Here is a 14,437-nt window from a genome sequence, read left to right as displayed (position 1 = left end):
CCATCGTCTCCGGTGAAGACAACTGCTTGCTTCGACGACCGGTTTCCATGGAAGCCCTAGAACCTTCCTTTCCATTCACGAGATGCGTCCCACGTTGCCAGCCACCTACCATCTGATTGCGAGGGATTTTCTAACGCAAGTGAGTTTTGCGTTTTGGTATTAGTGGGTGCGTTTTGGGTTGAAGCCATTGGGTCCGCTCTTTACAATCTGGCCCATTCTCTTTATCAATCAAAAGTTTGTAATTAGGGCTAATTTAATTGCCTCCAAATTCATACAACTTTGCATATGCTCTAACTAATTCTCAACATTTTTAACCAAACAACTATTATACACTCGTACTCTTTGATAATTGTTTTATTACCAATTTTAAATTTCCCGTCATCATTACAGCTTTCGCTCTTAATGATACTGATGATTCTAAACCTGTCAAGAAGACTTTATATTCGACTTCATTATTCAAACAAAAAGTTTTATTTTGAATAGTAACTCCGTAGGAAATTTTCTGATGAAATTATAACAATCCCATCCTTCAGATTCAAACAACAAAAAATATAACAATATTTCTTTGTAACTGCACTCTTCAGCTAAAAAAATCTGCAAACGGTAGAGTTTAGTCAAAAGCTATTGAACATTTCCCAGGATTGCGAAGATGATAAAAGATCTATATCCACCTGTTTCAGCAAGCTAACAATATTATACATGGACGATTCTGTTATGTTCACGGGTGTCCTATTAAGGCAAAAGGTCTCATCATAAATGATGATTTACACTTAAAATATGTACATTTTTGTCAATTTTCCTTGAAGTTCGAGATCCCTACCACAGTCAGAAGTCGCAGCAATAGAAATGGCAGAATGGATCGGTGTTGAGTTATCCAGATTCTGTGACGGTTTCAGAATATGCTTAGCACCAGACCGAGTTTCACAGGACCTGATACTACCACGCCATCCTGGTCTGAACAACCAAAGCCAAAATGGCTTGTGGGATTTAGATTCCGAGCTTCATTCAAAACACATTCACTTCTTGCACCCACTTGGAGATTAAGTTCAACTTCTCTGGTGTTTTTTGGCAAATTTGTACTTGAAGTCACTCGACCCAGCCCTGTCATGGTACTTGAGTTTTGTGCATTTCTATATTAAGTAACTTGTTAGGTATTGCAGGATCAAAAGTATTAGCTGCGGGTCTCTTCCTGGCATTGGTGCATGGATGCTGGTCTTTGGCAATCATATCATCTAATTTCACCTGTCAGTGACCCTAAGTATTTTTCTACAACCATCTATGGCAACGCTGGAAACTGAAGCATATGGAGAATGAGGATGAGTACTAGATTTTGGGGAAAGAGGGCTGTTCCTGGGATAGTGAGAAGTCCCAGAATTAGGATGCAAAACATCTGAATGATTCACGAATGGGGTTGTTGAATCATTTCTCCATGCATTTTGATGAAAACTTGTAGTAGTAGAGCTCCCAGGCATCTTTTGATATGTTGAGCCTAATGAAGATGCTGGAAAACTGGTATAGGACCTCTTGAACCAAGATGATTTGGCCTGTTCTTCAACAATTGGGTGCAAGAACGGAAATCCAAAAGCTGAATTTGTTACACGATGGCGCTTCTTCTCTCCATTCTGCTCACCGTTGCTTAAAGTAGACAGATGGAAATTGTAAGGACTAGATGGTACCTGAGAATGAAAGCAGAGTCCTGGTGTTTTAGCTCCGGATACAAACTGCTCGGGCAAGTGTTCTGGTTGCCTTGAATATATTGCACAGGAAGTAGGTACTTCGGAAATACGACGCAAATTAGTACTAGTATTTCTGCTGGTTCCAAGGCTTGCATTCTGAGATATATGATCACTTTGCAGGTTGATAAATTCAGAGTTTGGACTTTCATCAACAGGGTACTTTGCAATGCTTGATTGCTTTGAATTTTCACAGATTGTAACACATTCTCAGTTTGTTTCTGTAAATTAGAACCAGTAGCCCAATCACGCATATAACATCTTCCTAACAAAGAATCGTCATCTTCAGAATAATGCCTTCTTCTGGATTCCTCTTCAGCCCAAATAACTCCTCCGAAAATTTGCTGCTTTTCTTTGCTGCTTCTACCAATGGGAACATCTTTTCCCATCAACCTCATTGTTGGTTGGCTGGAAATAGATGAAACAAGACCCGGGCTACCTCTTGGAGAAATAATTCCATATTCCCTATGATTTGGCACCTTGCCAAGTTGATTTTTTTCAATGAAAGGGTTTCTCAGAAGGTTCACTTCTGAATCAAGTGGCTGGACATGGAGATTGGAACAACAATCAGAATTATGCGGGTAGATATCTTCATTCTTCCTGCTCTGTAACTCTCTAACACCTAACCAACTACCTGAATAGTGCGGAAATGGATTTCCCCGGTCTTGAGGAGTCTTCTGAACAACATGCCTCTTACCAATCCTTAAATAGTCCTGACTATTTTCATGGAAAACATTATCCAAAGGTGCTATTAAAGAACCTCTAAAAGTACATGATGTCTCTGGTTGGATCATCCCAACTTTTCCACCTGAACCGAAGTTGATTAGCTCACCATGAGAATTGAGTGGCAAACCATAAGAGTTCTGCTCCATGCAGTGATTCTTTGCGCTTCCTTTACCCCATCCAGGCAGAAGAAACGAATTAGCAACCATATCTGCAGAAAATGTGCCTGACAACGATCGGCCACCCAAAGCCTGGCCATTATTATCCTTGTTTCCATGTGTGCGGAATGGAAATTCAGGTCTCTCATTTATTTCATCACAGGAAGCAGAATAAGAGGGTGAAGGCTCCAAATAAGTCCTTGTATTTGCATGTTTAGGTTGAAAAGTTGGACCTCCCAAATGATCAATGAATTTTCCAGCGTAACTAAAAGCTTCAGATTCACACGTTTGCGTATTTATGCCAGAACTCTGCCCCCCTTGAAATGCTGAAAGAGATCTAGAACCGTTATCATGCAGAGTGGTTGTGTTGCCATCAAACCGGTGCAAATTATTATCACAAATTGTCATGTGGGATAATGATTCAGTGTTCTCAAATAAGTTTTTTGATTTCTCTAGATTGGTACACGGCTTCAAAATATTTTGTACAAAAACTTGTCCCAGGATATTGGAAAACTGTTTACTTTCAACTATAGGACTAACCTCCTTCCTGTTATCTGTGTTAATGGCAGTGTTGTCCTTTCTTCTTTCTTCCAAATTGGAACTTCCTCCAACATTTCCAGAGGACTGCTCTTTTCCAAATGAAGAGGTCAGCGTATCTGAAGATAAACTCAACACGGTTTCATCAAAAGAGTTTCTCTTTTTCGGACTAAGTATAGAATCCTCAACAGAAAATCCCAAATGCTTATCCAATGATGGTACTTGAACATCGTAGTGGCTTTCCTCAGTATCATTTTGAATGTTACTACCACTTGAAGTACTTCCAGAAATATGTTTGTGATTCTTAAGAGTGCCATGAACGGGAGACACTGCCTTTTGTTGCTTTACAACCAAGTCCCAGTTTTTCAGCTTTTCCTTCTTATCTACTGATACAATCTTTGCATCCAATTTCATCTCACGTGCAGAAGAAGCATCAATGTCATCAAGTTTAACCTTTTTATTCCCAACAGTACCTAGCTTCCTTAAACTATGTACTGGATTCTGCATTTTGCGTTTACAAGCATCCTCCTGAGACATTCAAAATTTAACTAACTTGATTAAGCCTAATAATGATAAATAACAACAAACGCAGAAGTAACGTAAAAAATAACACAGTGGAATCAAATTTTGGATTCCAAATGGCTTATTTCCTCTTCTTTCCTCCCATTTTGCTTCTTTTCTTCTTTCCTAAACTTCCACCATTTTCAGGCAGAGGAATCACACTTCTTCAAACTAGCAGGTATCGCCGACACACGCATTATAAGAGTATTTATAATTAATAAATATACGTAAAATGCATAATCTCTCTCGTTGTATATATAGAATATGAACATTTAAACTTTTAACTTCAAAATTTGGTTTAAATGGTAGTTTTATTTTAATTGATATTTGTATGCATTTCATTATGCTTAATTAATGGAAATAGTTTAAGTATAGATTAAATAATTAAGAAAGGCAAAAATCCCTTTTAATACGATAAATAATTAAAAATAATGATTTGATTTTATATAGAGACTCATAAGACATGTATGTTATTTTAGTAAGGGAAATGAATGAACGTTCATATAGTTTGTCTGGGAATTACGAATCATATTAATAACATCAGAGTAAATAAAATAAAATGGTATGCATTACAAGAAAACTTGAGGGGGAAGCTTCTTATGCCATTTATTAGTAGTTTACAGAAAAGTTAATTTTTCAATTAAAAATGTTTCAAAGTAGGACTTGAGTTTTTGGAAGGTGTTAGTGCAATTCAGTCTTCTTAAAGTCCCAAATATGCGTGCATGTTTTAGTTTATGAAAAAGTTAATTTACCCTTTTAAAAGACTTGTGTGTGTGTGTGTATATATATATATATATATATATATATATATATATATATATAAAATTTATTTGAGTTGTTTTCTAAATTTATGTCTTTAAATGGGTTATATTTCTTTTATGCATGTTTATGTATTTACATGTTTTTGTTCAAGTTGTTAATAAAATATATTTAGTTGACTATGTTATTCATAGTAACATTATGGGATGTTACATCAATAATTTATACTATTTTGTAATTTAAAAAAACAAAACATACAAAATATTCTGAAATATTTCCTAAAATTAAAAACAATAATTAAGCAAAGAAACCCTGAAAGAAATAATTATACATAAAATTATTTAAGCTTAAACAATCGTACCTTTTTAAATTTTAAAATTATTGATGTCAAAATAAACTTTTAAAATTAATCTGTTTTAGAATCAATGCAATTTCCAAAATTTGTGTTGAACTCCATTATGGACCGTTATAGAAATAAGAGGCAATATAAGAATGTTTTTGAATGTATTACTTATGTTTGTCATTTTTTTTTTTATATTAGAAAATTGTAATTTATGATTTGTATTATGTTATATTAATTTTAAATAATTTATTTTATTTATAAAAAATTAAAGAATTTTAAATAATTCATAGTTTTATATATTACATTTAAACTTAATTATTGAACACAACAAAAGTACTTATTTTCAAGAATACAATAATATTTTTTTTCTTTAAAAATTAGATTAATTGACTAGGAAAAAAATTAAACAACTTTAAAGTACTATTACTAACCCTATAATATCTCCCACTCTTAATCATAGACAGGAAGTGAGAAAGATGCATATATGTTGCTGAGGCAAATAAATTCCTTAATTTATTAAAGCAAAGCTCTCGAAATTAGTCATTTCAAACGAGAAAAGTAATTTCAGTACGGGTAAAGACTTGTCTGGTTTTCTTTCTTTTTGGGTACAGAGATAATAAGTATGATTTCATAGCAAACTATTTCTGTGTATAATGTAAAAAATAATGGATATAATTCCCTAAATATCTCAATAACTACCTTTTGCTGTGTATTTCCAGTTTGCATAAATTAGAAGCAAATGAGCAGTAATTAATAACCCTAAACATGCCATAATACTAATAATATCACGATTAATTAAGTTACTTTCTTTTTCCTCCTTAAAAGAAACAGTAAATACATATAGCAAAATTATCACAATTAAGTTACTTTCTTTTTCTTCCTTAAAGGAAACAGTAAATAAATGTGGTATTGCAGAACAGTATTAATTGATGGCTTTAATTAGATGTAAATTTTTATCTTCCAAACCTATTATGTAGTATAATGATGAAGCATAATGTATTTTAATTCTTAAAGTAAATAAATTTATGCTAACTTTTTGTTTTATATTTTTTATTTCACTTTTAAGAATAATTAAGTTAGAGAATGTGTATTAAAAATTAAAATCTCTTACAAAATATATCTGTCTAAACGTACCTGTAATAGAAATGATATCAGTCTAAATATCCTTGATAATGATTTTAATTAAAACTTTAAATAAGTTCAGTTCAAGTGTTAAACAATTATCGTAAAAGTTTGTCTAACATCCAATGAGTTCACTCACCATTACAAGAGTCCAATTTCCTAAGCAGTGACTGTGAGTTTGTGATGCAATGATATATTTGAACAATATATGACTACACAAAAATCATCGTATAGACATAATTTTCATTGATTGTGTAAAGATTAAACCCATAAATATAAAAATTGCGTATAAGTTAAATATTGTGCTCAAAAGAAACTGCAGATGTGATCAGCGCACTGTAAAGGTGTTATGTTTCGAAATTTTATCTTATTTATAATAGCGAGGAAAGAAAAATATTATCATTTTAACTAATAGTATTAACTACGTATATGCCTAAAGGTGGACATTATTAATAAAGGAAACTTTTAAGAGCTTATTCATTTCATGATAATAGTAATAATAATTTGATAGCATGGAAATTAAGCTTATGTAATCCTTAACTATGTAATATGTAGTCAACTCGAATCCTCACTTTCAAAAATAAGATGATCTATGTACATTGTCTTGTTGTATGAATATATGGTAAATTTTTATGCCAAATTAAATTAATACTCAAGTTCTTTTATCTTTTAACCAATACTTAAATTTACTCAATTATATATATATATATATATATATATATATATATATATATATATATATATATATATGGATTCAAAGTTCGATGCCTTCTCAGTCCTAACAACAATTTTTTTCTACTTTATTTTTGCATTTTATAGTAAAATAACCAAAATTGTAGTAACTGAATAATAGTATTCTTTCGCAAAATATTCACTTTGACGAATCAAAAAGGGAAACATTGCTTGACAGAATAGCATATTAAGTTCTATAATATACTGGAAAAAAATGGTAAGCATAATTTTAGTACAAATTAGAATTCTTGTCAATTTTCCTATAATTTATCAAATAATTTAGAAAACAAGGTTATTCAATAATCTTTAAAATTTTATATGTACAAAATATTAATCCTTTAATTTCAAGGTTAAAGTTCATAAAAACGATTCTTTTATATTTTTTACAAGTTTTCCTATTATTTTATTCAATATATAACTATTAAAATAAAAAATATTGAAAAACTAAAAACTAAAACCTACTGTAAGATATATATATTCTTTTTCATTATTATGAAAAATTGAATACACATTCGTGGCCACGTTGTTTCTACTTGTATTTACAACTTTTTTAAGGGGTTAAAGTATGTGTAGTTTTAATTTCAATAAATAATTTGGATATTCAACTATTATATTTACATTTTACATAATTCTGCCAAAAATAAATAAAAAACACTTACGTCTAGCAAAAGTTCAGCCACACGGTTACGGATAAATGATTATTATCATGATATCACAAACACACACACACACATATATATATATATATATATATATATATATATATATATATATATATTAATCATGCACATTTTAACTTTTAAGATGCACATTTTAACTTTTAAGAAAAATGCAAGAATGAGCGAATCTTTAAAAGAAGAAATGAAGTATCTCTGACTGTATAACGAGATTTATTAATGAGGACAAAATATAGCTAGAGTATCTATTTGGAGGTAATATAAGGGCAAATAAATGCATGATATTGTTAATAATCAAAACGCACTTTAAATTCTTAAAAGTTGGACACATGTTCATACTATGAATAATATTATATATATATATATAATATTTGTGTGTGTACCTCTATATATATTTAAATGTTGTTTATACGGTTCAGAATACTGACTTTGAAAGTCTTGATACCATATATAGGTTACTCTATTCTCATCACTCATTATTACTTGATAGGTATAAAGAAAATATGATTAGAAAATGAGACGTTGGGAAGAAAAGGTATAGCTAAAATTAGAGTTGAAATTTGTAGATTTAAACAAGACCTCATATGTCAGTTTTTTCAACCGAATCCAACTTTGAAATTGAACTGCATTAATGTGTTCATTTCGAGTATTCCAAGGGGAAAAGTCCCCACCGACCAAAAGTTCAGACATTATATCAGTATAGTGCAACCTCAATGTACTGATATTCAGATAGAATTACATGTACATGTACTCATCACTTTCGTAGCTACATACTCTCCACCTAGGTTCGGATCTCATTCATTTCATTTTCTCTAAAAGACAAGGATTATTTTACCTAATAAATTACATACCCCACGTTTCATACTTTTTCAATTTCAGAAAAATAAAGAGCGCAAATCACATTTTTTTATAGATATATACGATATTTTTTATAATGGTTTTTAATATCATAATATCTTCTATATTTTTCTCTCCTTTTATCTCTCTTAATGTGAAAAAACACTTTTGATAAACAAAACACTAGTCCATAGGATAATAACTCGATATTACTTCAAACCAGCGTAAATTTTCAGACGCAGTGTCATCTGGCATGGCATAACAAAACATCCTATTACAGACCAAACAAAGGATCCTTTAAATTCTGAAGCTTCACTCACAGATCCCACACAACCCAAATCTTATCCAGCTGTAATCTGTATCCAACCTATGTCAGAAAAACTAGTCATCATCATAGATGAGAATACACTTGTCTAGTTCCCCATGGCCCATTAGTTAATTTACCCCAAAACTATTATCTAATAGTAGTAACTAGATGGAAAAAAAAAACTCTCATCATTAGATTCAACTCTTTCACCTAGTAGTAGCTAGCAACCCATCATCAATAAACCCTCATCTTCAATATTCGTACCTCAACTTTCTCACAAGTGCCTAACCAGAAAGTAGGAACCATTCAGTCTTTTCCTCTAAATCACAATCGTAAGGCTATCTCTTAATAACTCATAACCCACACTTTTTGGCATCAGTTTGATGCAGAAAAAGCCACGCGTAGAGTTCGCAAACCTATTATCGCATGGCACCATCAACTACCCCAACACAGAAACTACACTATTGCTTAATATTTTATGCTTCAAAACCCACCAAATTATGGTACTACCATGCATACATACATTCATGGAAGATTAACTTATATTTTATGCCATGAAAATCATACATAACATAACATGACATTGATTGACATGTATAACCAATAACGACATACATGGAAACATACCTTCGTTGCAGTGAACACGTTGTTCAGTTTCTTCTTTTTCTTCTTCCTTTTGTTTATCTTCTTACTTTCACCGTTCAGACACAAAACGCTTTGTTTTTCCACCTTGTTTTTCTTCTTCACCTTTTTCTTTTTCCTTACGATGTTGTTCGTACACTTCTTACTCTTTATTCTTACGCCGGAGAACCCGTGTTTCTCCAACTCTTCGCCTTCATCGTCTATCTCTCCCTCCGCCGCGAGTTTTCCGTCGCCGTAACCGTCGATTGGCAGCGCTACAGTGAGAATATCAGCGATAGAGCGCTTCTTCGGCGCTTTCGGCTTCGGATTATCCAAACTCGGTCTCCGGCACCCTTCCTCCCTCATCGCGGTCGCGAGGCAACGGTTGATGTGCTCGTTAGCTGCCGTCTCCGTTACGGTGTTGAAAACCCTACATCCAGGACGCAGCCTCTCCGATTTCTCCTTCTCCGGGGAATTTGACTTTGCTCCGAGGGATTTCACCGATTCGAAGGAAATTCCGTTGGATCTCAGCGCCTCGAGCCGCTCCGAAAGCCACCGGAGCTTCGTGACAGCGCTCGAAACCTCGCAGGCGTCCAGCGGCAAGAGTTTCATTTCAGTCTCGATCTCCGGCGGCCGCTTCTCCTCTTCCACGTCCTCCTTCAGCTCGAAAATCTCCGCGATGGATCGCTTCTTCGGCGCCTTCAACTTCAACCGCCGTATCCGCTGCCGCTCCTCTCTCACCCTCCGCATAAGGCAACCGTCGATGTGCGCGTTCACCGCCGTCAGCGTCGCAGCGTTGAAATCTCTGCACACCGGACAAATCATCTCAATCTTCTCCTGTTCCTCCTCGACTTCCTCCTCCTCCACATCACATCCACAGCTAACAAACTTATCCACTTTCTCCGACTCACTGTCATCAGAAACCGCCTGGCTTTCCCGATTCTCCCTTCCTTGGTCTCCACCATCTCCGGGGAGGTTAGATCTCAGTTCGACAAACTCATCCGACCATCCACTGAACTTGGGAACAGTCATTGGCGGAAGCCAAGACTCGGCCTCCCAGCGGCTGACTCCCTCGGCGGCAAATGGCCAGCATTTGAAAACGTCAACCGCCCTTATCTTTGAAGTGTAGTCCCTGCCACACCGAATCATAACAACCGCAGAAAGAAAGAGACACAGTTAGTTACAGTCACAGTCATAACAGTGAAAACACACTAAACAAACAAAACCCAACAAATTAAAACCATAAAAAGTATTAAAAAGATATCCTTATATATGTATATATAAGTGTGTGCCTTATGGAGAAGCCATGGAATGCAAGCGCCATGATTCTTTGTCACCAAGATGCTAAATAGAAAGAATATAGAGTGATATGAGAAAGAGAGAGAGGAAAGTGATAGTATTATGTGATTTTTTTTTCCCGCTGAAGGGAAGAGAAGACGATGATTTTGTGTTAGCTTTATGTATTATGATTAATGATTGAAAAGGACGTGAGAGAGAGAGAGAGGGAAGTGTGACCCCAACTCTCAAAAATCCACTCACCCTACACACATCTATCATCAACCAATGAAATAACTTCCATACATTATAATTCTTTTTTATCATCTTATTGCCATATTTTCATTGCTTTATAAACTCATCTTCACTTCAACATTTTTAATCTCTAATCACTATTTTAACTTTATAACTTATCTAAACTTGTATACTGCTATGTTAATCCTACTAATTACAATAAAATAAGTTAAATTCACAGTTGTACTCTTTTTATGGAAAAATGTCTGATCACTAACAATGAAGTTCTATTTAAATTTCAACCGTAAGATCGGTCCAACCACATAAAACACAAATGGAGAGATACTGCAGATAATAATACAGGACAGAATCCAAACTCAATCACCTCCATGGGCAGCTCAGATTTTTCTTCAAAAATTATTTAAACTAAAACTTTGATTAGTTTAAGAAAATCAAACACAATAGCATGTCTTTATTCTAATATGTTATTGTTTTTTTTAAATAAACGTTTTTCAAATAATTAATTTAAAAATATACTTACTTTGAAAAATATAGGATTTGTTTTTTCAAAGAACAAAAACTATTTATTTTTAAAATAGTTGGTTTAGATGAAAACATAAAAAGAATTAAACTTAATTTAAAAATAAAATACTTATTTTGAGAAACACTCACTTATACTATTTGGTTGGAACTACTTTTTGTATATAAGTATTGTGTTCAATTACTTATCATTGATACTTATTGTTATGTATTAAGGTGCATTAACTATTAGGTTGAGTTTAATTGTTTATTTAATTATATTAATAGAATATATATATATATATATATATATATATATATATATATATAATTTTTAAGTTATTTTTTAACTGTATAATTCTATACCTATACAGTCTTTAGATCTTTTTCATTTCGGTGTATGTTCGATTTATTCACATGTTCCTTCCACTGGAAGTCTGCCAGAAGCCGCTTTTTGTCAGTGTCCCTTGCACTTCGTGCCTTCTTGCACCGACGATCACTTCCCGCCCTCAGTACTGGGTGTCACAAGTAAACTTTTTAAAAGAAATTTAAATAAGTTATAAGGTATAATTTATAATCATAAGTGAACTCAAATAGCTTGTAATTTATAAGTTAAAAGTACATAAAATAAGCTGCTTTAAGTTATTTATCAAATACTTATATATTAGTCAAATTTATTTATAAGTCACTCAAATAAGTTAGTAGTTAACTAGATATATTCATTATCAAAGTGTTTCTTTCTATACATTACTGTCGTCGGTCATAAGTTGTTGTTGGTGTTTGGCTTGGAACGTCGATGCAATAGTCACATGTGGTTATTGTTGTTTGTAACATCCTGTTGGTCATCGTCTCGATAGAGCTAACCCTCTTTTTTTTTTTTTTTTATTATTATAATGTATTAATTGAAATGTGCAATGGAGGAATGGTTTAAAGTAATGCATAGATAGATTGAGAAGAGAGATTACGAACTACTTGAAACATATTTTGGATGTCGATAAAATGTCAACCGATATTCAAAAGTTGTCGAAACCTGTATTTAAAAACCGTTGAAGTCTCAACCGATATTTAAAATTCTTTCATGTCTTAACCAGTTTTCAAAACCCGGTTAAAATTTTGACATATTTCGACTATTGATTAATGTTTTGCCAGCATTGACAATACTTTTAATTTTTTTTTAATTTTTGTTCATGATTTATTATAAATTTTTTAAATGTTTATTGTAAATTATTTTTGTTTTTTCATAATTGTGTAATTGTTTAAAATTGTTGTATAATTTTAGTTTTTAGTTGTTATTTTAAATTGTATCTTTTTTGTTATTTAATTTTAATTGTTAATTTTATTTAATTTTAATTGTTAATTTTATATTTTGTTTTTTTTATAAATTTGCAATATTTATTATATGTTATTAAAATATATTTTTTTGTTGTTTGAAATTATATAAAATTTTTTATTTGTTTCATTTTATTTTAGTTGTTTTTTTTAAATATTATAATTGTATTTAATTGTTATTTAATTTTTGTTATTCTTTATTTGAAATTATAGGAATTTTGTTAAATTTTTTTACTTGTTTTTTATTTCTGTTTTGATTGTTTTATTTTGATTTTTCAAAATTTATTATTTGTTATTTAAATTTTTTTGTTATTTTAAATTTAACGAAAATTTTTAATTATTTTGAATTGTTTATTTTATATTTTGTTTGTTTTTTAAAACTTAAAATTATTATTTTTCTATAATTTTTTATTTTAAATTGTATGATTTTTGTTAATGTATTGGAATTGTTTATTTTATACTTTGTTTTTTTTTAACTTTTGTAATATTTATTTTTGTTAATTGAAATTGTATGACTTTTATTTTATGTCCTTTTGCTTTTAATTGTTTATTTTGTATTTTGTTGGTTATTTTAAAATTTTAAATTGTTTTTAATATATAATTTAATTTGTTTTAAAATATTTGATATTTTACGAAATTTTTTAAATTCCTGAAATTTTAATTATTTATTTTTTTAGTTTTTTAATTTTGATTTTGAAACTTTTGTTATTTGTAATTTAATTTTTTTTGTGCTATTTGAAATTTAACATATTTGCTAATTTTTTTTTATAATTTTAATTTAGCAATTATTTTTAATTGTATTTTTATTTATGTGTTTTTTTTATGTTATTTGTTTTAATTGTTTACGTTATATTTTCTTTTGTATTTTTAATTTTATAATTTTTTTGATTTGTTTTATTATTTTTGTTTTTTTTATTATTTGAATTTTTTGGCTTTTTTTAATATTTTATTTTAAGTATTAATGTTATATTTTAATGGTTATTTTAATTTTTGTAATTTTATATATTTTTGGTATAATTCAAATTTAGTAATTATTTTTGTTTGTATTTTTACTTATGTGTTTTATTATTTGAATTTTTAATAATTATGTTAATTTTTTTAATATTTTATGTTATACTTTTTGGTATTTTTTAATTTTGTAATTGTTTTGATTTGTTTAATATATTTTTTTGTTATTTAAATTTTCTCTCTTATTTTTTAATATTTTATTTTAATTATTAATGTTATATTTTGATGGTTATTTTAATTTTGTGTTTTTATATATTTTTTGTTAAGAAAGATGGCTATAACAAGAGGTGCATTTAGCTATCGTGGTGAGAGTTTTGTTGGAACAACCGGTACCGATTTTGCGCAGCGGAAATATCAAAATAGAGTACGATACAGATTGTTTAAAAGCGAAGAGCTTGTTCGGTCAATTTAAAAAATGGTTTCTTTAATTTTCTCTTAAACGTTTTATCAAACAGTTGATGTGTATAAAATGCAAAAAGTGTAGAGAAATCACACAAATGATTTTTATCCTGGTTCGAATCAAAAGATTCTACGTCCAGTCGTTAATCACTATGAATAGTGATTAACTTTTTCACTAAAACAGTTTCACAGTTACAATGAAAGTGAATAGAAAATAACAATAACAAAAACACCTTCCTTCGACAAACGAACCGGAAGAGTGCAACAAGAACCTTCCTTCGACAAACGAACCGGAAGAGCTTCCTTCAACAAACGAACCGGAAGCAACAACTCTGCCAACTTGAAGAGAACCGCTCCGACCTTTGACACACAAAGCGCGAGCTTCTCCTATTCACAAGACTTGACAAGAGCAGGAACTGGCACTTGAGAACTTCCTCAGATTTCACTGTATTCTCAAATTTGCAAAAGTTTGTTTCTGAAGTGTTTGGCAAAGGTATATATAGCCTACTGGTCCGAAACTGAAAAGACTCACTTCAACTGCCAGTGATAATCGATTATTGTAA

The 14,437-nt window shown here is 31.1% G+C and overlaps 1 pseudogene across 1 annotated transcript; it reads right to left on the bottom strand.

The window, feature by feature from the left end:
• Positions 1-523: 523 nt before the first annotated feature.
• Positions 524-10,525, bottom strand: LOC148205828 (uncharacterized; annotated as a pseudogene). Its single transcript, XR_015783373.1, has 3 exons — positions 10,403-10,525; positions 9,117-10,242; positions 524-3,679 (listed from the first exon to the last, which is right to left on the bottom strand). The product of XR_015783373.1 is annotated as an uncharacterized LOC148205828 (transcript).
• Between the last annotated feature and the right edge of the window lie 3,912 nt (positions 10,526-14,437).

The sequence above is a fragment of the Vigna umbellata genome, chromosome 1 (genome assembly GCF_029865625.1).
Source record: "Vigna umbellata cultivar VRB3 chromosome 1, Vumbellata_1.0, whole genome shotgun sequence".
In the NCBI taxonomy this organism is placed as follows: Eukaryota; Viridiplantae; Streptophyta; class Magnoliopsida; order Fabales; family Fabaceae; genus Vigna; species Vigna umbellata.
Note: the sequence above shows the minus strand (reverse complement) of the source record. Positions and strands in the feature narration are given on the sequence as shown.